Source organism: Lissotriton vulgaris, chromosome 4_1 (genome assembly GCF_964263255.1).
Source record: "Lissotriton vulgaris chromosome 4_1, aLisVul1.2, whole genome shotgun sequence".
NCBI lineage: Eukaryota > Metazoa > Chordata > Amphibia > Caudata > Salamandridae > Lissotriton > Lissotriton vulgaris.
In genome coordinates this window covers 1,517,057,399-1,517,083,477 of record NC_141691.1, presented here as the reverse complement: position 1 = coordinate 1,517,083,477, position 26,079 = coordinate 1,517,057,399, and the positions used below count along the sequence as shown (strand labels likewise).

Genomic DNA, 26,079 nt, shown 5'->3' with positions numbered 1-26,079 from the left:
ACATTTCAAGTAAATTAAGAACTCTTGAAATAGGCCCCAGACCGCCACGCCAAACAATCTCTTGGTCAGACACTCACTTGTTGTAACACATTTAGTCCACAGCTTGAAACAGCTATGGTAATGACAGACGCAGCTCGACAGCCACAGACTTCATTTGGGGTTTTATATACACTTCGTTTCAGCTCACTGATTTAAGCTGGGATCAAAGGCAACATGGTGTGTTTTGAATCCTTGCTCGAAAGGGAGAGCTGGTGGCAGGTCATGTCTGATTTCACTTGAAAACACAGGCCAGTCTGAGGCCCTTTTCCAAGGAACTGTGAGCCAGGGAAACATTCAGCCAAACAGCAGAGAAAAGGAGGTTGTCTTCGTACTCTGGTTTTGATGCCAGACTCTCTTCTACCAAACCACCCACCGCCACCATGGTCCCCTGTGTAGGGCGGAGCACGAGGACCGGTGGAAGCCCAGTGGTGGGAGGCAGGAGGAGGGAAGGCTGGCCATGATTTGTGTTCTTGTCCAGACAACCCTGAATGAGGTGCCCTAGTCTCATACCCACGTGTAGCCAGCCCAACATTCATTGAATAAGTATTATTGAAATCCTATATAGCGCACAGCTACCCACATAGGGTTTCCCGGTGCTTTAGCTACAGGCCAGGGTCTTACAGAACACCACCAAATCAGAACATCAAAATCTTCAGCTGTCGTGGAAAGGTGGTCTTTGGTGATCTGAGGTTTAGCCAGACCCTACATTACAGGAATCGATTGAACTCCTCGTTTGCTGTACATACGTCATTGCAGCTTCAACCTCTTGCATTACTGGTATTGGTCCATCGTAATTTTTCGCTTCTGTAGTTTCCGGCTTCTTCTGATACTCCGCAGGCATGCAATTCTGCTTGGCACCCATAGAGATACCCTGCTTATACTGTGGCGATGGAGACTGAAACATTCCTTTAGCTGACAGCATCGACAGCTCAGGCCTTCACCTGTGGACTGTGATCTGGAACGGTATATATAGGTATGTGGATGGCACTCGTAACACGCGTCCCTCCTTGTCCAAGAAACCTAATTTGTTAATATTCATTTACCAGACCACTCTCCAAACGTAATCTCCTGGGCTTTGAAGAAAGGCAGCTGAGCCTCCGTGCCAATGTCCATGTTCTCATCCTCGCGGACTGCCAGAGGGCAGCTTAGAATCCTGTGCTGTCGACGGTGGCAGACGGGTTCCTCTGCAGGGTCCTCCCCCTCAGCAGGTTACTGCCCTAAACGAAGTACAGGAGGGACCCCTGCCCAGGGCGCAGGCCAGCATCCGATGGGCTCGCAAAAGAGCTGCTCACACCCATGTCCATGCCTCCAGGGCGGACTGTGCACAGTGTCACCCCCCTGAGGAGAAACAGAGGAAGCGAGGCAGGTGCGCACAGCCTGGTTCCATCCGCCCTGGGACTTCAGGGTTGACTCTGGGAATAAAGTGCACCCTAGCAGCAGGGCCGGCGCTAGGCATGGGCAGTGTGGGCAGCCGCCCAGGGCCTCGCGCTCAGGGGGCCCCCTGCTTCACCGTGAAAGGCCACGCTTTCCCAGTTAACCTCCAGGGCCCCCTGCCCCACGCAATCAAATTACAAATGCGAGGTGTCTTGACCTTGCTGTCAGGGTGTGATGGCATTCCTGGGTGCACAGGGGTGGGGGGGAAGGGACAAACAAAGTAGGGACTGCACCGCAACTGGGCCAGCAATTATGTGTGCTCACAGTGTCAGGGGGGAGGCAACACCTCTGCTAAGTACCGGCCATTGCCTTTCTGCATTTTGTTGCTAGGTGACAGAAGGCCCCCTTTGTTAGCAGAACCAGCCAGACACAGGTAAGGAGAGGTGGGTGAGGGGGGAGAGAGCAGCCAGATCAACTGGCTCGTGTTTACTTTTGTATCGCCTATTTTTTTTTTATTGGAATGTGCATTTAAAATGTATGTAGAACTGTCACATTAGTGTTTTACGAAATGCTTCTTTACTGCTTGGGGGGCCCCTTTCCCTGGGCCTCTAGGCACTAGAGCAAGATCCAGGTGTGGGGCCCCCCTCCTTGTGCCCTGTAGCCATTACTCCCTCTTTCCTTTCTTTGTCCCCCCCACCAAAAAAACCATGCTTGCTGGAAAGGTTGTCTTTTTCTGACATTTTTCACTTTAAATGTGCTCCCTCGGGACGGACAGAAATAAAGGTTAAAATTGAAAAATACCTAAAGCAAGACAGTGTGGATCGAAAAAAGTGGCAACATTGATTTTATTCAAACCCAAAGCACATTAGCGCCACTTTAAAGAGTTTGCCAGTGAAGCGCTACTTTTGTTTTTATGAGATGAGGCAGAGGCAGGGTGACAAAGGCAGGGTGACAGAGGCAGGGTGACAGAGGCAGGGTGACAGACGGAGGGAGACAGACGGAGGGAGACAGACGGAGGGAGACAGACGGAGAGAGACAGACGGAGAGAGACAGACGGAGAGAGACAGACGGAGAGAGACAGACGGAGAGAGACAGAGGGAGAGAGACAGAGGGAAGGAGAGAGATAAGGAGGGAGAAAGGCAGAGGGAGAGAGACAAGGAGGGAGAGACACAAGGAGGGAGAGAGACAGAGGGAGAGAGACAGAGGGAAGGAGAGAGATAAGGAGGGAGAAAGACAGAGGGAGAGAGACAGGGAGGGAGATAGAGGGAGGGAGACAGAAGGAGAGAGAGAAAGATGTGGGTATGCTGGTCTGGTGGCTCAGTGGACAAAGGCATCGGCTGCAGGGACCTGTGTGAAACCTCATGGTCACAATTTTTTTTTGCTTTCCCCTTCTGACCCCGCCCCCACCGGTGCGGCCCTCGGCCAAAAACCACACTGTAAATTTGCCCCCCCCCCCAGAAAGTTTGTGAGTTCCCATGCCCTAGATGGTCTGTGACCCAGTCATTGAGGTCACAGGACCCTTGAGCAGGGAGGCTCTAGGGCGGTGGGACCGGTGACATCGCACTGAGCGCTCACTTCAGGTGGGGGCGTCATCTTTGCAAGTATATTATGTTTTTAAAAGCACTTGCTGCCTCCTTCCTGGCCTCCAGCAATTTTCGGCAACAATAAAAATGTCATGATCACTCCAGTGATTAATGTTCCTCCTTGAGAGAGATCGAAGTTTAGTCTAGTGGAAGTTTTGACTCGTGGAAAGGTAGAGCAGAGGATTAATGTGCCTGCTGCAAAGAACATGTACCATGCAGATCACAAAGTGCACATATTGTAAATAAGTCAGTTAATAAGTCAAAATCTTAACATTGAACAGTGAGCTATTAACTGTCATCTAAGAGCTGCATGCAAACTTCAAGGTTATAAATTGGAGGATTATGGTTTTTTCCCCAGTCTTTGGTCATCTTAATGTTGCAAAAAGGGTTCATTGGGATATAATTCAATTCTGGCTATTAAAGAGAACCTCCAACCATGGTATTACGTTCTAAATTCAGTGTGTGTTTATCCAGACCAATCACTAATAAACTATAATGCCTAGTAACATGATTGTCTGATGACTCCTACACCTTGTAGTCCTTTGTCTTATGTAACACTTCCTATACAGTGATTTAGACATTTATGAGAGATTGTCTCGGTATAACGTGTGTGATATACATTTCTCTGACACCCTACACTGGTATCAGTAGCGCTGTAAATCAAATTAAATGCATCTCAGTGAGAATGTGGTTATGGAGACTCGAGGGGCACTGTTAAAGGGTGGTAGTGAGGGAATCCGTGGCAGAGGAAGTTATTAGGGGCAATAACAAACATTGTTGCATAGGGCTCCACCAGCGCTAAAGCCGGCCACTTGCATTTCTAACACCAAATCAAAAACGTTGATTTAAAAAATAAACTTAAATCTGCAGCATACCTTCAAGTCAATGTATGATTTAGTAGTGGTCTCGGTTGTTCTAGGTCTTTTTTTATTTATGTACAATCTTAATTTGTTCGCAATGGTGTCTTGTAATTTTGTATTATATGTGCTGTGTTTTTGCACTCAACATAATTCTGGCAAGTAAAGAGCCCACACACAAAAAAGATTGTCCTACGACTCTTAGCATGTGCGTGTGGTATACTGGTGAGAAGATTTACGTTAAAAGAAATTACTTAGTATTAATGTCATCCTAAGGTGGCAGCATAATGACACAAAATGGTAAGGGAGACTTTTGAAATGTGCGAGGTTTGCTTTTGTGTAATTTTATATTTTAAATGATCCCGCATCCCGCCCCTCCATTACCTCAACAGGATCTCCCCCCTTCATGAGACAGAACTGTAATTTGTATCAAGCACTCATCTGGAAACGATCAGTTAACATTGAGTGAAAAAACATCCATCTTTCTAAGACCTGGAACTAGCTTTTCCATCCAATGTGACAAATGTAATCCATTTAATACAGTTTGAAAATATATGGACGTATTTCATTTGTATATTTATCTTTTTGTCATTGTTACTGATATCCACGTTAGGTCTCTTCAGTGATGCCAAATAAGATCAGAAGTCCCGCAATGTCACTTTCTGTGGTCACTTCTTGTGATGTTACATGCAAATTAGAGGGGCCTCACATCTTCCCTTTCGCCCGGGGCCCCAAAAGTTCTAGGACCGGCCCTGCCTAGCAGTATATACGATTAAGAGATCGCTTTTTTGAATGGTAGGTGTCCACCTGCGTAGGAAGAGCGTTTTTTTTCAATTATAAGTCACTTGTTCAACAGTGGAAATATGTGATATTTTTATATCTTATAACATATCCAGATTCCGTCCAGGTAATAAAACTAGTGAATTCCTGACGTCACAACTGTACCGTTACTGCAATCATGACACAAAAGCAGTACTACTGTCGCGCAATCTGAATGTCAAGACATCACAGTATCCTCCATTTAAATGTTCATTCTAAAAAATGCTACTTAATTTGGGATTATTAAATATTTATATTTGGTGGATTTATTTATACGAATTTATTGATATTGAAGGACAGGGGGATCATCAAAATTCTGCCTAAAACAAAACAAATCAAGAAAAATGTAGCTAGATACATATGAAAAACAGTCGTTCTTCCTATATTCCAATCACCCTGCGGACATGAACTATTAACCATGGGAAGTGCAGTGGCAAATGTGACCAAAAATATAAATGTGGCTTGTCCTCCCTGTTTGGCTTCATTTTTCCTTATGTTCTAGAAGCCGACTATCCAGCGCCCAGGAGAAAACACACACCCTCAACTCTTGAAAAGTAAACGAAAAAAATATGCTTTTCGGGGGGAAGGGGGTGGGGGGGCCGCAGAAACTTCTACAAACTCTCTTTTGATTTCCGATATGAAAAAGGAGAAAATGCTACTACTTTGCAACATCATGTTTTGTCAATCTAACTTGAGGGTACGTGAAATCAAACAATACTCTGTCTAGCGGTTTCCATTTTTGTGATGTCAAGAACTCCTATATAATTTGTAAGAAACTCTTATTGTACGTTTAAGACTTACAGGTCATGTGAAGTACTTTGGGGTGCAGCCATGACTAAATAACAAGGGCCCAGTCTTTCATATTCAACGTCTATTTTGGTTGTTAACTTGAGTGTCTCCTGACTTCATGAATCTGTTACCAACATATAACTCAATCATCATGGCAGTCAAGTAGGATGTGAGCTCATATCCCCTCCAGTGCCAATGACTAGGATGTGAAGTCAGAAATTCTCAGCATGAAAGTTTAGCTAGACATTAAAAGTATGCTAGGAATTTCCTATAATTGCAGAGCAAAGCATTTCGATATTACATGAATATGTGAAAGGAGAAATGTATCCCTGGTTTGATGCTGGATTACTGGAGGAGCTAGCATACTCTTCACAGTCTTTTACACAATCTATCAAAAGCAAAACAAGCATTGTTAAAGTCAATAGGTCCAGGTTGACTGTGTTAACACAGGCATGCATAAATGATATCCGCATCCATTTTCATATTAAAGCCAGACCTATTTCTTTGGATGGAGATGATGGCAAAAGCAGCAAGAACCTAAGTGAGAGAAATACTCCTCTAGGCTGCTAGAAGTCCTTTTGACACTGATGGAGACGACAAAACCATTAAGAACACAAGTGAAAAATAAAAAATAAAACAACGCCTTATATGTGTCATTGCAATGTCCACAATGTGGTACAGAACATTTTATATTGCAGTTTCGTTTTTCTGTAAAAGCGTTGCTATAGCTTTTCTGATTATCTTGATAAATAAATGAAAACATTATTTTCCATTATGGTAACACTGGCGCCTTATAACTAATTGAAAAACCTTTACCATGAGCAAGTCCAAAAAGAGCAGCAACTTCTAAGTAGAGATTCCAGCAAAAAGATGAATAGCAGACAGCAGGTAACACAGTATTACAGACAACCATGGGTAAAGCAGGTGGGCTTTCTCCTTCCGGTGGAGATGCCCAACCACAAGACTTCCAGAAAGTCTTGTACGAAAGCGACAACATTTGTGATATTGAAAGTCTTTAAGATAGCCATCTTGAGGTCACTCCACTTTGATGCATATATACCCAAAAAACTATTTGGTGGCCATGTTAGAGTCAGTCTCACACACAACGTCCTGCCCCATACATAAAAATAGAAAAGTAAGGTAACTACCAGTGCTCATCTAGATGCGCAGCAAGTGGTGATATATAAGTGACGGCACAGATCGCAAAACAGCTTCCTTAGAGGCACAAAACTCCTCCATTGTGGACGTACAGAAAAAAAGAGACTGCGCATTCCCAAAATGTTGCATAATACGAAGTGCTCATGAAAAATGAGCACAGAAGTTTTCTTGAAAATCTGCCCCTTCCTACTGAAAACTACAGAAGCAGCATATTAAAATTATGCTTAACTGAAGTACTGCATGGGGTAAATGTATGTGTCTTGTAAAGCGCACTGCTGCCCTGAGGGGTCGTAGCGTAGTAGACCGCTGGGGAACCCGTCCTGGCTATCCCTGTGAGGTGGTCCCTACTGGGTATCTCCAAGGTGAATCCAGGCATCCCCGGCGAATGTGGGGGGCCGTTGTAGAGATGAGGCAAGCTAATGCCCAAAGTTGCTGAGTGTGATCCCTGGTTAGAGTGTGTGATCCCTGGTTAGAGTAGGCACCAAGGCGAGAATTATCGGGTCGCTGACCCTGGTCCACGATCCTGCCGCTTCGGAATTGAACCCTGGTCCCGGGCCGTTCTCTGCTTCCGGGTCTGCCGCCTCTAACCAGTGAGCCACACCACTCCACACATACGCGCCTTGAGACCTTTCTGGTGAATCGTGCACTTTATAAGAACTTTTGACTTTGACTTCACACATGAATGTAAATGTACCATAGTATTGGTCAAGCCATAATGTTCCATAAAATCATATCTCTTCTATTTTTTAATGTATCTTTGTATTTCACTTCGAAATGTATTTTGTAAATAAAACCAGTCAACTAATTGTGTCTACCATCAGTTCCCCGCAGTGGAGACGAATCAGAGTGGTGACAGTGACTGATCGCCCTGGAAATCCCAAATAGTTCCCACACTCCTATAAACATCCTCTACTTCAGGTGTGACTATTTTTCACAGTTCTGTTTTATTTTCTTGTATTATTCTGAAAGCGTGTTAACTTATTTTATTTACATCAAATTCAGATGTATGCAAGGATATTCATGCTTGATATGTTTATGAATTGTGGGAATTTGTGTGTATGGTAAAAGTATTTTTTTTCTATCAAACGATACTGCAGGTGACAACTTTGTTTCAGATACTTAAAGGGTAGAGCTTTTGGGAAGAAACCTAACAAATTCTGTTAGGCTAAGCCACCAGTCTAAATACAAACACTGAGAGAAAGACAATGTAATAAGCAATTGAAGGGGAATTTATTAGGAGAGGGATGTAAGTCCGGTAAAATAAAACAAATCACTGAACAGATTATCTTTGTTAAGAGGGGGTGAAGTGTGAGTGCTCAATAAAAGCATTCAATTAACAAATATGTTAAAAGTAGATCTCCTAACAGATCGGTATGGAGCTAGATTGGCATAGTGGACTAGGCAGACTCAAGCAAGAAGTGGTAGAATATTATAAGGAGAAGAAATTCCAGACAGATTTTTGTGAAAGCATTAGTTTTTTTCCTGGGTCTCTTCCAACAATAGGTTCTCCGGATACCACTGCAATATTGTAACCATGAAGGATTTATTTGTAGATGGTGGACAAAGAAGCTTGTTATTTGTGCTGAGGTCTCAAGAAGCAATGATTAGAGATGTGATGAACATTTTTAACTAGCAAGAAAGCAGATGTGTTTAACAAGCTGGGTCCCAAGTTCTAGAATTATTGTAAATGTTATTTCCAAAGGTCTTTTGGATTTTTAGGCCCCTGCAAGAACTAGAGATATACATATAGCACCAGTTCTGAAGCCTGATAAAGATCTAGGGAGGGCTAGGAGCTACAGACCTACATCATCTCCAAACAATGATACCAAACAGAGATCAGAGTTGAGATGTAGAGATTTGATGAATGAAAAGAACCTAACCCTGATTGGTCCAACCATGAGCTTTACAAGAAATAGTTTTACAAGAAATAGGTTGCTATTGCGTCCGGGGCTACATAAACGTATCACTGATTTTGAAAGCTGAGAAAAGTCCACAGAGGCCTAGGATGTCTCAACATATACATAATTTAAACAGTAAGACAATGATATGTGTCAACTCGTAGGTGATATATTTGTGAAACTGAGATATCATCAGGGAAAATCAGAGGAATCTGTCACTGTAATAATGTTGTTTGATCTCACAAGAACTGTTGTGGGCATAGAGGATTTTAACATACAATGATGTGAAGATATTCTACAATGTTTGGATGACCTATTAGGGGGGAAACCCATACCGGTTCCAGGGTCAGACCATTTTCTTCTACCGTTTACATGGTCACCACCTTACAGAATAACCACTAAAACCCCCCTGTATTCTAAAACTCGCCCCTGGTCCAAACTCTCAATGGAACAATGGACCACACTTTTGGAAGAAACTAAACCTGCCCCCTCTGTAGATGTGGTCACGGCCGATGACAATTTTAATAATTGGCTTCAAAAGTCCCCGTAAAAAGTATGAAAATGAAAACAGGAAACATAGAAAAACCTTGGTACTCACTGGCTCTACGGGGCCTAAAGCCAGAACTGCAAAAAACTGGAAAGAGTCTGGAGGAAGAGTTTTTTCCTCGGACTCAAAGAAAAAATACAGAGAAAGCATCCACCTCTATAAAGCTGAAATTAGAGCAGCACAGGCAGTCTATTACGAAAATAAAATCCTAGTCGCACATAATTCAACTTGTGATATCTTTAGTAATGTTAAAACCCTCTCAAAAGTTCCACCCTCACCTGACACCCTTAGTACCTCAGGAGCACAATGTGACAAATTAGCAGATTTTTTTCCCACAAAGATTGAAACCATTTTTCCTCCCCCCCCTATGAAAAATCATTCCCCAGTTCACCCACCTGAGAAAATCAACCTATCCTAGATATAATCCCGGCACTGGAGATGCCAGTATTAGAAAGTCTCCTTTCCAAGGTAAAAAGTGGATCACCCAAAGACCCTGCCCCGCTTTGGATACTGAGACAGGTGGTGGGCATGGTCTCCCCTGTGATCCTTGATCTAGTCAACATCTCACTTTCCTCAGGGGTCGTCCCCCCCCGCGTGGAAGGAAGCCATGGTAAAGGCTCTATTGAAGAAGCTCAGCCTTGATCCTTCCTCTCTAGGAAATTACCGCCCCATCTCCCTGCTTCCAGGATTAGCAAATTACTGAAAAATACTTTAACTCAATACTGTCCTCATTTTTGGAGACCCATAATCTTCTCCATCAGACTCAGACAGGTTTCTGCCCACTACAGGGTACAGAAACAGCATTGCTCTCAGTAGTGGAAGAATCAAGGAAAATAGTAGACTCTGGTGGCAGCGCGGTGGTCCTGCTTTTCGACCTCAGCGTGTGGCGTTCGATACCATAAAACACCGGATCTTAATCCATAGGCTTAGCAAATTAGGTGTCACTGGAACTGCCTTGGCTCCATTCTTTCCTAGATAATAGATCTTTCCAAGTATCTGAAAATGAGGTGACGTCCAAAAGGACACCCCTTCGCTGTGGAGTGCCTCAGGGATCCTCCCTGAGCCCAACTTTATTTAATGTGTACACCTGCACTCTCGCAGAGGCAGTTCTCCCTTTTTGGAATACATATAGTCACCTACGCAGATGATACGCAACTGGTGATTGGGCTCAATGGAGCGGAGAGCTCTTCCCCCTGTCTGTGTTCATGACTGTAGGAGATTGCGACCTGGATGAGCGACTCCTTTCTCAAACTAAACGGGGAAAAAGAGTGAAATTATGATTCTGGGTAATTGCTCTCCACTTGACCTGAAAGAAATATGGCCTGCCTCCTTAGGCTTAGCACCTCCCCCCAAGACTCAGCTAAGATGTCTAGGTGTTTGGATCGACCAAGACCTTACATTTAAAACCCAGGCACGGAAGACGGTTGATTCGTGCTATGGTGTCCTGCAAATTATTCGGAAAATCCTTCCTCTCCTGCCATTTCAGGCCAGGAAAATCATTGTCCAAGCACTCGTCCTGTCCCGGCTGGACTATGCGAACGCGCTCTATTTGGGGGGCCCCCGCTGCCACCCTCACAAAATTGCAAATCATCCAGAAGAGGGCCGCAAGACTTTTACTGTGCACTTCCAAACATCAGTCAGCCAAATCTGCTCTGAATTCTCTGCATTGGCTCCCTTTTCAAAGACATAGTCAAGTTCAAATGCCTATGTATTGCCCATAAATCTTTATCCAAAACTGGTCCACCCATTCCTTACAATATTATTCAGCCCTATGAGCCCAATAGAAGTCTTCGATCCAAAACCTTGAACCTGGCCACTATCCTTAGGATTAGGAAGGCAAGAAGTGGAGACCGACAATTCTCGCTTAATGCCGCCAGAATCTGGAACTCCCTTCCCCACCATCTGCGAGCAGAACCTAATCATCTCTCCTTTCGCAGATCTCTAAAAACACTACTGTTTCCTTAATCAGGCTCGACACCTCATTGCGGCTACTGTAAATGCTAGGATGCCTCCGGGTAGCCATGCGCTATATAAATGTTATTCAATTTCAATTCAATGTCTAATGGGAGGTTTGAGTGAGACCCTGGGTAAACTTTGATTTGGTTCATGGGTTCTGGCAGGACCGAATGCATTGAAGACGAAAAACGGAACAATAAACATGAGTTGTTGTGAAGTGGTGCAAAATATAGCAAGGCATGATTGACCTTTAATGCATACTTTTGACTTTAAATTCAGTTTTATGCAAAAAGATTAGCACAGAGATCAACATCTTACTCTGTGTTGAAATGTCTTTAAAAATATTGTTCCACATGAAAACATTAAAAAAAAGTATTCCTGCCTCCTCAGAGATAATGGGTTAATATAGGATTGTGGCAGGGTATTCACTTTCCACCTTGATGAAGTAAGGGGTTGGGGGGGTGTTCCGCGGGGCGGAACCATGAGTAGAGGCAGCTTGCTCTTGTGACGACGATGGCCCCACCATTTTAGATCGAATTACCACACAGGGTATTTTTTGACCACCGACCTTTACTACCAGGTACTTCACTGGGTAGTATTACATCCTTAAGCAAAGAACCAAAAGACAGCCTAAACATTAAACAGTACTGATAGTTTCGGGGCACTACCTAGAGGTTGATTTAAAACGTAGAGAGCCTCACTGACTCACGATGTACCACTTGTTTAGGCAATCAATTTTAAACAACACCTACGACTGGATCGTATCCATCATCACAACATTACATGCTACTGTTTAATCCATGTTTTTATCCTCCACTAGAGTTTGACTACAGGGGATCTCTCCCATTTACTCGCCAGTTTTAGCAATACGTTGATGAAACTAAGTGAGTTGTTTTTCTTGCTGAACAGGTTGAGTGTGCGCAAAAGATGTGCATAGGAACCTTTGTTCACCATAGTATGATCACCTGTGATTGTTTTAAGGAAAACTGCCCTATTACTGCATAATATGTTCTAGCATGGATGCATAGACAGTTCTCTAGACCTATGAGGTCAGCTTAGGTGGAACATATGTGCCTTCAATGATGAGAGCGATGAAAGGGTACTTCGAGTGTCTGCGTTTGCACACTTGTCAGCCTACCCTAGCACAAGTAATTTACTTGTGCTTTCCCCTACAGGATATCGAGTGTGTGTTACTTAGGGGTACACTCTCCTTGAAAAAGACTGAATCCTAGGATACAGAATCGTGGTACCAAGGGTAATCATGAGTTGGGATCCGAAAGGGCCCTGGGAATGCTGGTGTGACCCAACACTGTGGGCACTCTCAAAACGGCAGAAACATGTTGACACTTTGGCAGTAAGGAGGGGTAAAGGAATTCTTAAAACTTCTCCTATCACCACCATCCTTCACGTTTTTAAGCCCAGCCAGTGGGTCGAGGAATACATTGTTGAGCAGAGACACCGTAGAGTTAGGAATGATTAGAGGAGCAAATCATAAAGAAAAAATGCATCAAGCACGTTCCATATAGGATAGAATTCCCTATTCTAGAAAATGGGGCACAATGGTTTTAGATTCCAAGTTATAGAGGAGGAGTGATATAGAGCATAAAGCTCAACATTCAATCAATCAGTAACAGCTGAGCTTCCCATAAAGAGAAATAGACCAGACTCAGTAGAGTCTCATAAGTAAAGTCAAATAATCATGCGGTAGCAGTAATGACTGAAATTAACAATCAGGTCAGCAAAGGAACAGCAAATCAGCATTCAGCACAAAGCCATTAGCATTCAGCTTCAGTGAGAACAAGTGGTATGGGTAAGAACAAAGAGGTTAAAATGTGTGTGGAAGAAGCGTGTGTGGAAACATTAACACACACTTCGAGAACAGATTCTTCTTATCCTTTCACGCATTCACAAAAAAAGTGTTTACTAAGATTAATTATCAAGTATGAAACATTTATTAAACTATGTCTACATATGAGGTCTTTCGATTCATAGGCCTCCTTTACCATGGGTATGAGCACATTCTTAACCTTCTCATGAAACAGTTGTGCAAAGAGCTAAACAATAGGCTATGTGAATTAGAATCATCAGCTGCAAAGATTATTCAGTGCCACATCTCTTTACTATAAAATGAAGAAAAATTAAAAGATCAACATTTTCTATTCATGCATATTATTTAGTGTGTGAAATACCATGAAGTTATTCTATTAAATGTTAAAGTGTTTCTAGAAAAACATTTCAAAACATTATTATTCGGAGGAATTATTGTCATATAAATGTGAAACCTCCATTAAAAGACATGTCCGGGTTCAGTCAACTTTTAAGCATTTTGCACACATCTCAGTACATTTAACTTTGCTGCTGGAAAAATGAACCTTGATTTAAACATTTTGAGGTCTATTAATAATAATTATAGTTACATACTGCATTTTTGCACGTTTTAATGTGTCACTTCAATAGCAATTGCAAGTTAACATTGCACGTCTCTTTAATTATATTATTTAGCTTTTTAATAAAATCTTTATCTCAGAACCAATTAATTCATGTTATAACATATTTTATAAAACAGTGTCTAGGACAGGTTCAAGAGGTGACATAGAATGTGGAAAAACATCTATCCAACAGCTCCGGTGGGCGGTACTCTGCAGACAAAGTTGACTATACATTTCAATATTAGTTGCATCAAGTAGAGGCCTCAAGCGGTTTAATCAGAGCAGTAGCCATATGACCCCACCAACTTCTCCTAATCCTCATCCTTTCCGTGAGTCTCCTCAGCACCTAACCACGTGGGATAAGCAGATCACCACTTATCAATAATAGGGTCTAAACTCTGTAGCCAGTGTTTCAATATCTATTGGTTTAAGGTGAAATGTATTACATTTCCCAAAGCTACCTTGATTCTGGTCACCACTTGCTCCTAGTAAGTCACTAACACTGGGCTTTCCCATAACGTGCATAAGGTTAGCCTTACACACCTTATACCTACGGCAGCCCAATCATCAGTGTGAGTATGGTAGATGTGTATGAGAGTAGTAGTGAAGTAGTCTCCATATAAATACTCGATCTGTGTGACCATTAATCAAGCATTACTCATCACCTCTTCAATGTAGACAAGGATCTTATCGCTTTCTCTATCTGTTAATTGGATCCCACAGTCCTTCTCATTTGGACTTCACGCCAAGCTCCGTGTAGCTCAGTAACAGCAAAGTGCACAAAAGAGTGTAAACTCTAGATTCTCACAGTGTCAGTAATATCATTTCTGACAACATAGCGGAGGCAAGCAATCTACGTGGGAATCTCTCCCAAGTTATTTTAGACGGCATGATTAGCCAAGCGTATTGCAAGAATTGTCCCAATCCCACTCCAAACTGTCCTGTAGCCTTACAAACCCAAAATTGGAACAACTCAACGCAAATACAAATTACATATATAACAATATTGTTATATATGTAATTTTAAATGTTTTTACAGCCCTGACGAAGTTCTTTCAGAACGAAACGCGTTGGCTGCCCGATGATGAAATTGAATAAAGAAGAATAAAGAAATCTGATATTGGATGGACGTTTTCCTTTAAACCCATTAATACTCTAAATAATACTCTAATTATTGTTGTTTGGTGGTGCAACCCACAGTGGGTGGAATGTCCCGTAGCCTTATCAAATGCAGCAAAATGATCATTATACAGGAGGCCCTTGTAAGTCCTCCATCGATGCATCTGGTATCCACTGCTTCTCATCTAAGCTTGCTGAACCTCAGCAGCCTCCAAATATGGCATCTACAAAGGAAATCACCCTTCCCAGCACTCTACTTACTGTCCAGTCCCAAACAGGTACAAAAGTGATATTGGGAGTCACATTTATCAAGACTTTGAGCTGACCCAAAGTCATCCAAAGTATTTCCTTTATTTTAATTAAAGTCTAGAGGCTTAGAGGAGATGAGGGCCCCTTTGTCTTTATTCTTGAATTATTACAATGGTACAACATAAGGATGTGTGGGTTATGGAAAACAACTTTGAAAGCATTATCAGTACATCTGTCACTGGAGTTACATAGATTAAGGGTGAATGCTGGTCACAGCAGTCACCACTGACTTCTGTGTCCCTTTCAATGGTTGTGTGTAGGACTATGGAAAGGCAACTATGCCAGGCATCGCAGTTAGGAGGTAAATACTCCCTCAGCATAATTTGCTGACCCTATAAAGTTGTGAGATACGTGGAGTAGTGGGCATCGACCCACTGCCCAGCTCTGAGTATGCATCTCTTTAGTCATGTCTTGGTTAGTGGCCTTTGTGGACCCTTTTTAGGTCTTGTCCTATGCAACGCGCATGCGTTGCATAGGAGAGAGACCTAAACCCATCAATGCGCCTTTTCAGGCCAAACCGTGCACGCGTTCCATTGCCTTCAATGGCAACGTGTGTACGTCTGGCTATTCCCTGACGGGAGCGAGCACAGACAACATATGTTTGTAATTACCTTGCAAACATATGGTGCCCCTGCTCGTTCACACAAGGGAAACATGCGCAGGCCCCCTCCTGTCTCCCCTCCCACTGCAGCTTCCTTCTTTAGGGCGACTCGCGCACTTTTACTGCTGCGCGGCCAATGCTGGTTTATTTTCAGCATGTGGACTCGACTGCGTGGCTCCCCATCGTCACTCCTCCCACAACACACTCTCCTGCTCTTGGACTCCTAGACCCCCCTGCTTCCTCTCACATATGCCGACCCCCGCTTTCACCTCACATGCAGCTCAGTCCCTGACCCCGATTGTTGAACCTGCTCCTCTGATGAGGTGATGCCATCGTGTGCAGAAGTGGTCAATTGTTTCACCATCTCCACCCACCTTCCATGGTCCCACTCCGCATTCTCATCTGTTCAAACCATATGCAATCGCCTCTCCATAGATCCTTCCTTCACGAGGTGGTTTGCAGTGATGCTGGCGTAATCCAGTGGTTCATGATACAATGCCTACCCAGTAGAAGACCCAGAGAGGCAAAGCGTGTATATAACTTCCTGCCCATTGAGGTAGGCAGCAACCCAAGCAGGCAGTGTTGAGGCGTAACCTCCAATTTGGCAGCCGTAATTAATCTCAGCTCCTTCACCACTGCGCTCTAGAAACTTCCTGCACACAGGTCGTGTGTAGGAAAGTGGCTATGTCGGCCCCCATCTAGCGCAGCCCCCAGGGCGTTCAAGGAACAACCTATGAAGCTTTTGTGATGTGTAGTAGGTGTGATGCAGGTAATAAAATGGTGTCCGTTTAAATCTGGCTTTACTCGCCACCTCTTTCCCCCGTCCACATGCACAGTCTTCAGCCAAGTCTTCCTCCCACATTTGTCGCATCCTCAGTGTGTACTTATGGCGGTCTAGTTTGAGTGATGCATGGAGGCACGATATCTTGCCCAGACTGGAGCAGATGTCCAGGACAGCCCCCAGCAGCTGGGACTCTGGTGTCTCTGCAGGAAAGACCGGACACATCCATAGTATCGTTTGGGAGATTTTCACATATTTCAAAAATTGCTCCATTCCAAGGTTAAACAGCTCCCACGCTTTTACAAAGGAGACAAACATGCCTCTCTGATAGAGATCTATGCCCCATCTACCAACCGGCTCACGTCCATCACTGTGTTCATGTGCTGGAGAAGACCGGCCCACCCTACTGGTAGCGACGTGGCATAGGAGTTGCGACAGGATCTTCTCATCTACTAATTTATGTATGGAAATAACTGAGATTGTGTATGGATGATGGCTTTGTCAGTTTATAGAGAATCAGTGTCACAATAAGAGTTTGTATTGTAGGAGAGCCAGCAGAGTATGGTAGAACCTGTTGGTTCTTGGACATCAAGTTCTGCAGCTTAAGATAGAGAACTCTAGTTGGAAAGCAATTTACACTTCTGGGTTTGGTGTATTAGTTGAGAACAGTCTCAAAAACCTACTTTTGCTAATATTATTAGTAGTATCCATGGTGAGCTAACTTGGCAAATAGCCCATGGAGAGGGTTGCGACACGAGTCCTGTCATTATCTGGATGCCAAATTACCTTTCCTTTCTTTTCAGTAGTCACTCCTCCTAAGTACCATTTTCTCTTTGCGGCGTCTCGTATGTATAGAGTATCCAGGACAGTGCAGAATGAATTAGATTGATTGTGCGCGGGCTCTGGAGCACCAATGGAGGCAGTTACTCGGAGTGTTAGAGAGAACATTAAAGGCAGCAGGGAGTTTCCTCCTTTCAGTGTGAATGGAATTTGGAGATGCTGCCTATGCGCCTGCTCTCCATCTGTGAAAGCAATGCTGGCCTCCATGGTTTATCTGCACAATAAACCTCTCTGAAAAAGTTAATGTGGTGCAATTTTCCATCTTTAGCGATTGGCAGAAAAGTTAAAACTGAGTTATGAAGCACGTTGTCCACATGAAGGTGAGGTATACAGCAGGGCAGAGGTGGTCCTAGCAAATTAGCTCACCGCCTGGTGCAAAAGTCCTTCTGTTCATCTGTCACGGTCAAGCCTCTTTAGTTTCCCTCTGGCTGCTTTATAAGGCTTGTAAGGGACAGCATTCAACATTGACTCTCCGACTGGCAAGTGATTATTTCGGACCAGTGCGTGCTTGATATTGTTCAATTTGATTACACCTTCCCTTTCTTGACTGCTCCCTTCCTACATTGCCCAAGTTTTTACTCATTCATGTATCATGCTGATATTCTTTCTCAGATGTTGCCTATGAAGGGCTCAATTGAGAAGCGCCCAAGGAGACGAGAGGCATGGGTTCTATTCCCGTACTTCTGGTGTCCAAAAAGACCAAGAATTGAGACCGACCCTAGACTCTTGAACACCTTATTAAAGAAGATAAGTTTAAAATGGTGACACTGGGAAAAGTCCTCTTTGCTTTTGACCCCGAAGACTGTATGGTAAACGTCGACTTGCAAGATCTATCTGTCTGTCTATCTATCTATCTGTCTGTCTATCTATCTGTCTGTCTGTCTATCTATCTGTCTGTCTATCTATCTGTCTGTCTATCTATCTGTCTGTCTATCTATCTATCTATCGCCTCTTGGTGATGGCGACCCATCTTCAGAAGTCTGAGGGTTTACATACTCCTGCACCATGGCAACTGGCTACTGAAGGCAAGTTTGCTTCAGGTAGTCTCAGACCACCTGCAGGTGACTGTTTTGTTGCTGGTCTCCATCAGTGAGACTAAATCACACTTTCTAACTGGACAGAGGATTCCTTTTGTAAGGTCCTTCCTAGTCACAGCAGCATTAAAGTCCTTTCCGCCGTTTTCTTCCTTTTATCAGGGGCAGTCAGTCAAAGTCCTCATGGATAACATAACCACAGGGTGGTGCTACAACAGGCTGAGAGGGGCTTGGTCTCATGCCCTCTGTCTGGAGGCCATGAGGCTGCGGCTAAAACCTTGTGGGATCTCCCTGACAGTCATTCACCTGTCAGATTGCCTAAATATCAGAGCAGACTAACTCCGCATACATCATCTTGCCAATCGTGAGTGATGTCTAAATATGGAGATGTAACGGGACATTTTCCCCTAGTGGGGTGGTACATCTGTGGTAGATCAATTTTCTACCTCTAAGAATAAGCAATGCTCATGCTTGCATCCATGAGTTTTTCCCTTGGAGATGCATTTTGTTTTTAACAGGGCTTAGACCTCCTTTATGCGTTTCCTACTCTGCCGCTGATCACACAAGACACGAACAAGGTCATACTTGACCCGGCTCAGCTCATCACAATATCCCTGGACTGGAATTGGAGGTCTGTCACTCAAAGCTCCTAAATCTCAGCATGTGCCCTCCCTCTTTGGGAGAACTGGAGCAAGGCAGAGACCTGTGTATGAATCTCCGTATTCTATACGCCCATGCATGGATATTGAGTGGTTCAACTGAACGATTGGAAGCAGTGGATGTCAGTGTTGTTTCTCATTGTCTATCCATAAAGTTTATCTATGCTGGCACAGTTGGTCTAAATTTGTCAACTGTGGCAAGTAGAGGCAGGTTTACATTTTACAAGCTAAACTGTCTGATCTCCTTGTGTGTGTTCTGTCTTTGGCCCAGCAAGGTTTTTCTGTAGGTACTGTTGAAAGCTACTTATTGGCATTTTTGGCTTTCTTAGCCTGATTTGCCTTCTTTGTGTATTTTAAGAGGGCTTTCACACATTTACTCCACTTCCTACATTATGCCTCAGTGGGATCTGAATTTGGACCTTGCGTTTATGATGTGTGCTCCATGTTAAACTCTGTACTGTTGTTCCCTGAGGCTCTTAACAATGAAAAGCATGTTTCTTATTGCCTTTAATTCTGAGCATTACATCATTGAGTTACAGTTTTTCTGTTCAGCCTCTGCATGCCACCTTTTATCTTACAAATTGATGCTTTGGACTAGTGTATCTTGTCTTCCAAAAGGAAGACCTTTTCATTTGAGGCATATGATCAAACTCCCTGAGCTCTTCTGTTCACCACATCCCCCCTACCGAGAAGAAGAGGCCACATCGGTTGGATCCTAAAAGGGTCCTTAGTTTTAACATTGATTGGACCTCAGTCTTATCAATGTGGGCCATATGCAATCAGATTCATTCTTCCAGGGCTAAGGCTGCTACTAGGGCCTATCATGGAGTTTCGGACATGTGCCACGCCTTTACCAGGTACTGTGTCGACTCTCAGTCATTTTGCCCGCACATTCCTGTAGGCCTTCCTGGTGCAAAGTCTTCTTCTTAGATCCACCTAATTTAGTGGGCATTGCTTTGTATTGAGTCACAAGCTGAGGAATCTGCGTTTAGAAGTATACATCAGAACAAACTAGTTATTTATGTTACGCTTTTTCTAGTGAATACTTTAACTGTGGATTCCTCACTGCCTGTCCTCCTCCTCCCCAGTCTGTGGAGTAGACTTTTAGGAAGTAATAAGGTTCCAAGTCAGATTAGGCACAGTGTCAATATCTTCATTTTTTCAGTTGTGCTCCATGTCAGATGGTGCAAAAAATGTCATTAAATAAACTGGCATGAGCAGGCAGGTGTGGCAGTTATATGGGGCTCCAGGTTGTGCTGTTCAGTGGTGGACAGAGTCCAATGGCTCCACCTGCTCATGTTCAGGAGCTGTCGCAAATAGTTTACCAGATCCAGTGTGGTGTCTGGGGAGAATAACAAGGTAAAGGGTGTACAGCTAAGTAGAGTATTCACCGGAAGGAGCGTCACCACATGCAAGTACTTCTAGTCTTTATCTTGAGCACTGCATGAGTTTCTGTAGCAGGAGCAGAGTATGTGGTCCTGAAAACTGTCAGTGACAATCTTCTAGTTGTATTCTCCATTGCTAAGTTTCTTTATTCATCCTTTTTCAGCTCTCTGGCCTCACAAGCTCTTTACCTGAAACAGTGATAACTCATCTCTTTAGCCAGGTAAGATCTGTCCTGTAATCCGCCCTTTGTATAGCCAGAGATAGTTCAGTCTGTGTGTCAGTTTGTGCTTTTATGTTTTGCTGCAGGTCTGGTCGGTGCCCCTAGGTTTCATGCTGAAGCCTGCACCAGTTGTCTTTCTTGAGTATACTCTACCATGCTCGGTCTCAATCCATAGCAGGCTTCCTGTTGCTTGCATTTCATGGCCTGCTTAATGTCTCTCACATGCTTGCTAGTTTTCTCTCTCAAACTTTGTTTTTCACACCTGCTTTGTATATCCCAGTGCTCCATGTTTGTGTCTCACATTTCCACATTTTGTTCATCCACCATTGCTTAAAGACCCCTGTCCTGCCACATTCCCAGGACCAGAGCACATCTTCCTGTACTGCTGCTACATACTGGTAATGGACCTCACCAACCTCTGCATGAACCAAGAAACCATTTAGAATGACCTATTTTTATTGTGGTTCATTCTGCGCTTCCGACATTCATAAGTAGTTTAAAGACCTAGCGATAGAGTTACTCAATTTAACAATATTCAGTTTACTAACATAGCATGGATGCAAGGCTGAGCTGACCTTGTTGGGATTTAAACTCGTGATGGGCGATCACCACATATGTCAGTGATGAATATTGATGCACTGAGCCATTTTGCTGTCTTTCACCCACACCATTACCATATTCTCTACCAGTGGTGGCTAGCTTACACAACAAGCATTAGCATAGCCAATAGGCCTCGCCTTTGGGACCAAGGATATTGTGCTGCATAACTAAATACTTATAAGGTCCCAAAGGCGAGACCTATTGGCTATGCCAATGCTTGTTCTAAATTGCATCCAGTATATAAAGCCTGTATGCTGTCTCCTTCCTCCTAGCTAGAAATAAACCTGAAATCCTTACAGTTGCTACAATGGCCTGCCCTGCTACTTATCTTACCATATGTGGAAGCCCCCATTAAAAGTCCAAAAGGTCATCAAAGAGCTACGGGAGCCTAAGATATGCTCTACCCCCTCACCATGTGATTGGAGGCAGGATGTTTAAGAATCAGCCTCAAAGGCAAGTGATGTTTATGAATGTTAGCTGAGTTTCTCAAATACCACTTCATATGTTGAGACAGTTCACCTGAGAGATCAACTGCTCATTTACAGATGAGATGGATGGTGACTATGTCTAGCAGATACACCCCTTCCTGCATTGACTTTTATTATTTCATTAATCTTGCAAACTGCTGAATGCAGCTGTCAAGCACATAGTTGGCTAGCCATATTAACACCTTAGCAGCTATGGAACGTCCAGCTCCAGTGCTGAACGTTCCATTGCGCAGGTGAGGTTCGAACGTCCAACGGCCGACGGCAGCACTTCCGAGGTAGTGGTGCCGTTGGACTAGGCGCAGCACTTATGAGGTTAAAAGACCAATTGTGGTCTAATATTAGCCCTGTTTATTCTTGACCTCTGGTGCCCACTGACCTACACATTGGAGTGGTCTTCCTCCTCTGTAAGTATGCCTGAGACTGTAGTTGCCATTGTTTGCTTTGCACAAAACTGATTAGATTTTTAGAAACCATTAAGGTAATAAACCATAATCAGCATTGAAGGTATATTAACCAACCATTTTAGTGGGAAAAATCAAGACCCTCCATTTCTCGAACAATGTCCTTTTAGAGAACTGCTACCATTAGCTGTTTAAGAACCTCAATATTGTATTATCAGTTCCGAATGCAATGTGTTGGTTCTCCATTTCTATTTTACTAGGCAATATTTCTTTTTGCGACCGTGTAAGAATGTAAATTTCCATATGTGTAAATATGGGCGGGTACATTTCTATGTGCGTTAATGGTAATCCTCATTAATTTACACATGTTATTTTGGCTCTTAAGCACCTTAAAGGAGTTTCTTTTAGTGAAGGTGATTGAGTTCTGCTCTTAACAGCCAATACTCGGTTTCTAAATTTTTGTAATCTCAAGGCTTGTGTATGCGTGAAGTGCAATTAGTCAATTGTAGGTTCTGTTGGTAGTGTGTGGTGGAGGCATGTATGTAGCCATGACCTAAGTTCTTTGAAGCCTTGTGGAAGGCAAATTATCACTGATCTATGTCCTTGCTCTGTAAGGTCAAACATAGGTGATTAAAATAAAGAACTATCAATTTGTCTGTCCACCCTTCATCTAGGCTGATTCAGCTGTTTTCTGTGCAGAAACTAGACCCAAAGGCCATTGAGACTGTTGTAGTTCACAATGTGGATTTTGAAAGAGTAACTCTTTACTGGCACTGATTCCTCTTGTGATCCTATCATTGCATTATTCTTAACTTGTAGCTTTGGATTTGTCACATTTCTATTATGAATCCTTTAATGCAAATCTCTGTATAGCTCAAAAGACTCTAGAGTGCCATACCCATTTGAATAAATACGATTTGCACCACCTTTCCCGATGAAGGCTCCCTGAATTGAATACAAGTGTCAAAACATTTGGGGATAAATTCACTAACCAGTGGTGCAGCAAGGTTGCTGTGCTGCATTTCGTCACCTGGAGAGAGCAAAACCATCTCTACAACATGTCTTTACAAATTCAAAAATTCCCTTTTTGCTAATTTGGGCCATTATTTCAGCTACCTGGTATGCTAAAGTGGGCACTTGCCTATTTTCTGCCTCTGTCCGACCCAGTCTGTCTCCAAGAACTGCAGAACTTTGAGCTGCCTAGTAACAACGTAGACACCCTTGCTCCGTAGTGCTGGGGGAGGGGGATGTTCTTCCTGCGCAAAACTATCCTTTGAGGCTATTTCCCCTTTATATGTGTGCTGTATTGTGAACTGGCCTCCATATTTTGAGGCTAACTACTCTACTGTTGGTAATGTGAAGGATATTTCAATTCATTTGTTTTTTTGTACCACTACAACAATTAGAGTTTTTAATCCAATGACTTACCTTTTGTCAATGCACCTAGGCCAGATCTGCAAAGGTCTAGCATTGATTTTGCATTACTTTTTTAACACAGACTTGCCACAATATTCCTTTTAGTACTTACAAAGAAAAGCAAATGGAATGTAAAGAACATGGCAGCCAAGAACATAGCGTTCTTCCAGTAAAAGCTTTAGCCTCTCTTTTGCATATTGCTACCACGGCAGAGCAGGACATTACATTACCAGTGGAGTATGAACAATTCAAGGAAGTGTTCAATGAACAACAAGCCAATGTATTACCCCCTCACAGGTCATATGACTGCCAGATCAACCTAGTGCCAAGTGCGGTAGTACCGTGTATCAGGATCTATTCTCTCACGGACACGGAAAACGAGCATCTCAAGTCATATTTGGATCAATATTTGGTGAATGGCTTCAGAAGACCCTCTAAATCGCCTGTGGTCTCCCCTTTGTTTTTCATACCGAAAGCAAATAGGGAGAAACGCGTGTGTATAGACTTCAGGGCTTGAACCAAATCACTATAAAGAACAGGTATCCCCTGCCTCTTATCCCTGTTCTATTAGATCAGGTGAAAACAGCTCAAAAAATACACTCGGCTGGATTTGAAAGGTGCCTATCACCTGGTCAGGGTAAGGATGGGACATGAGTGGAAACCAGCTTTTCACACTCAATTTGGGTTATTTGAGTATACCGTGATGCCCTTTGGGCTATGTAATGCTCCCACTGCTTTTCAGGTTTTTTTAATGAAGTGTTGCAGGAGTATTTGGACGTTTTCACAGTGGTTTACATTGATGATATTTTGATTTATTCTGATGTTGTGGATCAGCATTACCACCATGTGTGTTTGGTCCTGCAAGCCTTGCTTGACATTGGATTATACTGCAAACTGAGTAAATGTGAATTCCATGTTCAGAGAATGGAATTTTTGGGAGTAATCATTTCACCTCAAGGATTGGAAATGTCGTATCACAAAATAAAAGCTGTAAAAGATTGGCCACAACCAGTCAATGTGAAGGAAGTCCAATGCTTTTTGGGCTTCGTTAATTTCTACCAAAGGTTCATACCCCAGTTTTCAAAAATGGTAACAACTATTGCAAAACAGGTAAGGAAGAACGTTCAGTTTGAATGGACTGAAGAAACCGAAGCCTCCTTTTCACAGTTAAAAGAAGCATTTACTTCAGCACCCGTTTTGGCCCATCCGAATCTGGAAAAGCCATTTATAGTGGAAGCAGATGCTTCAGACATGGCGGTGGGTGCAATAGTATCACAAAGGAATGCAAAGACAGGACAGCTTCATCCTGTAACCTACATGTCTCGCAAACTTAATGAGGCTGAAACAAGGTACACTATTGCGGAAAAAGAGTTAATGGCCATCAAGGATGCTTTTTCTACATGGAGACATCATTTGATGGGGGCCAAGCATGTGGTCACAGTGTATACTGATCATAGAAACCTACAGTTTATGAGGTCTGCCCGTTTGTTATCCCATAGGCAAATGCGCTGGATGCTGTTTTTCTCAGAATTTGATTACATTGTTACCTACAGACCAGGTGCTGAGAATGGGAAAGCAGATCAACCAGCAACTGACAAGACTGACACAGGGCTACGTAACCCCTCCACGTTCACTGCAACGGATGGGATGGTCCCACCCGAGGTGCTGACATTTGAGAGGGCAGTAATGAGGTCCCTGGAGAATAAACCACAGACCAGTAGTTTCAACAACCTGAGTAGAGCTGAAAGACAGGCAGTCTTAGCTTTGGGAAACAACACCTCCATCGTCATTAAACAAGCCAACAAAGGGGGAGCCACGGTTATACAAGATGCCATTGACTATGACACAGAGTGTAGGCGCCAACTTACCAACACCACCCACTACAGACCCCTACCGGCAGATCCGACCAGCAGGTTGACCACAGACATCTCTAGTCTGATCATTGAAGGCAAGACCAATGGGTGGATCTCGAAATACGAAGCGGAGTTCCTCCTGACGACAGACCCAGCGGTCCCTTACTTCTGCACCTTGCCTAAGATTCACAAGGGTACCAGTCCAGTCCCAGGAAGACCTATTGTCTCTGGCATTGGCTCACTATTGGAGCCACTGTCTAAGTTCTGTGACGTATTCCTCCAGCCCATTGTTAAGAAAATACCCTCCTTTTTGCAGGACACAAGGGATGTCCTACGCCTTATTGACTCAATCGAAGGTAGAGAAGAAGTGGACCTCCTCCTAACGCTTGATGTGGAAGCATTGTATACGAATATTCCCCAAGCAGCCACACTAGAAGCAGTGGAATCTGCCTTAATGCAGGAGGATTGGTCCTCACCTACACCAATACCGTTCATCATGGCCTGCGCGAGCATCGCCCTGACAGAAAACTTTTTTCAATACGGATCACAGATGTACCATCAAATCAGGGGTACTTCAATGGGTTCAACCTTTGCTCCCAGCATTGCCTGTATCTATATGGCAGCCTTCGAGAACCAATTTATCTACCCAGAATCCAACCCCTTCAGACAACATCTTACATTATGGCGTTGCTACATAGACGACATCCTGATACTATGGAAAGGTGACCGCGATAGCTGCACCCAATTCTGCACATGGATCAACCAACAGAATCCATACCTTAAATTTACAGGCTCCATGTCTGAGACAGCCCCCCCCCCTTTCTTGACCTCATGATACGGCTGGGCCCAGCCGGTCTGAGCACTACCCTCTTCCGGAAGAGTACGGACAGAAACAGTCTTCTCTTGTTCAATAGCCATCACCC

The 26,079-nt window shown here is 43.5% G+C and overlaps 1 pseudogene; it reads right to left on the bottom strand.

Annotated features, from left to right (window-relative positions):
* Positions 1-730: 730 nt before the first annotated feature.
* LOC147724174 (gamma-glutamylcyclotransferase-like) lies at positions 731-17,306 on the bottom strand (annotated as a pseudogene).
* Between the last annotated feature and the right edge of the window lie 8,773 nt (positions 17,307-26,079).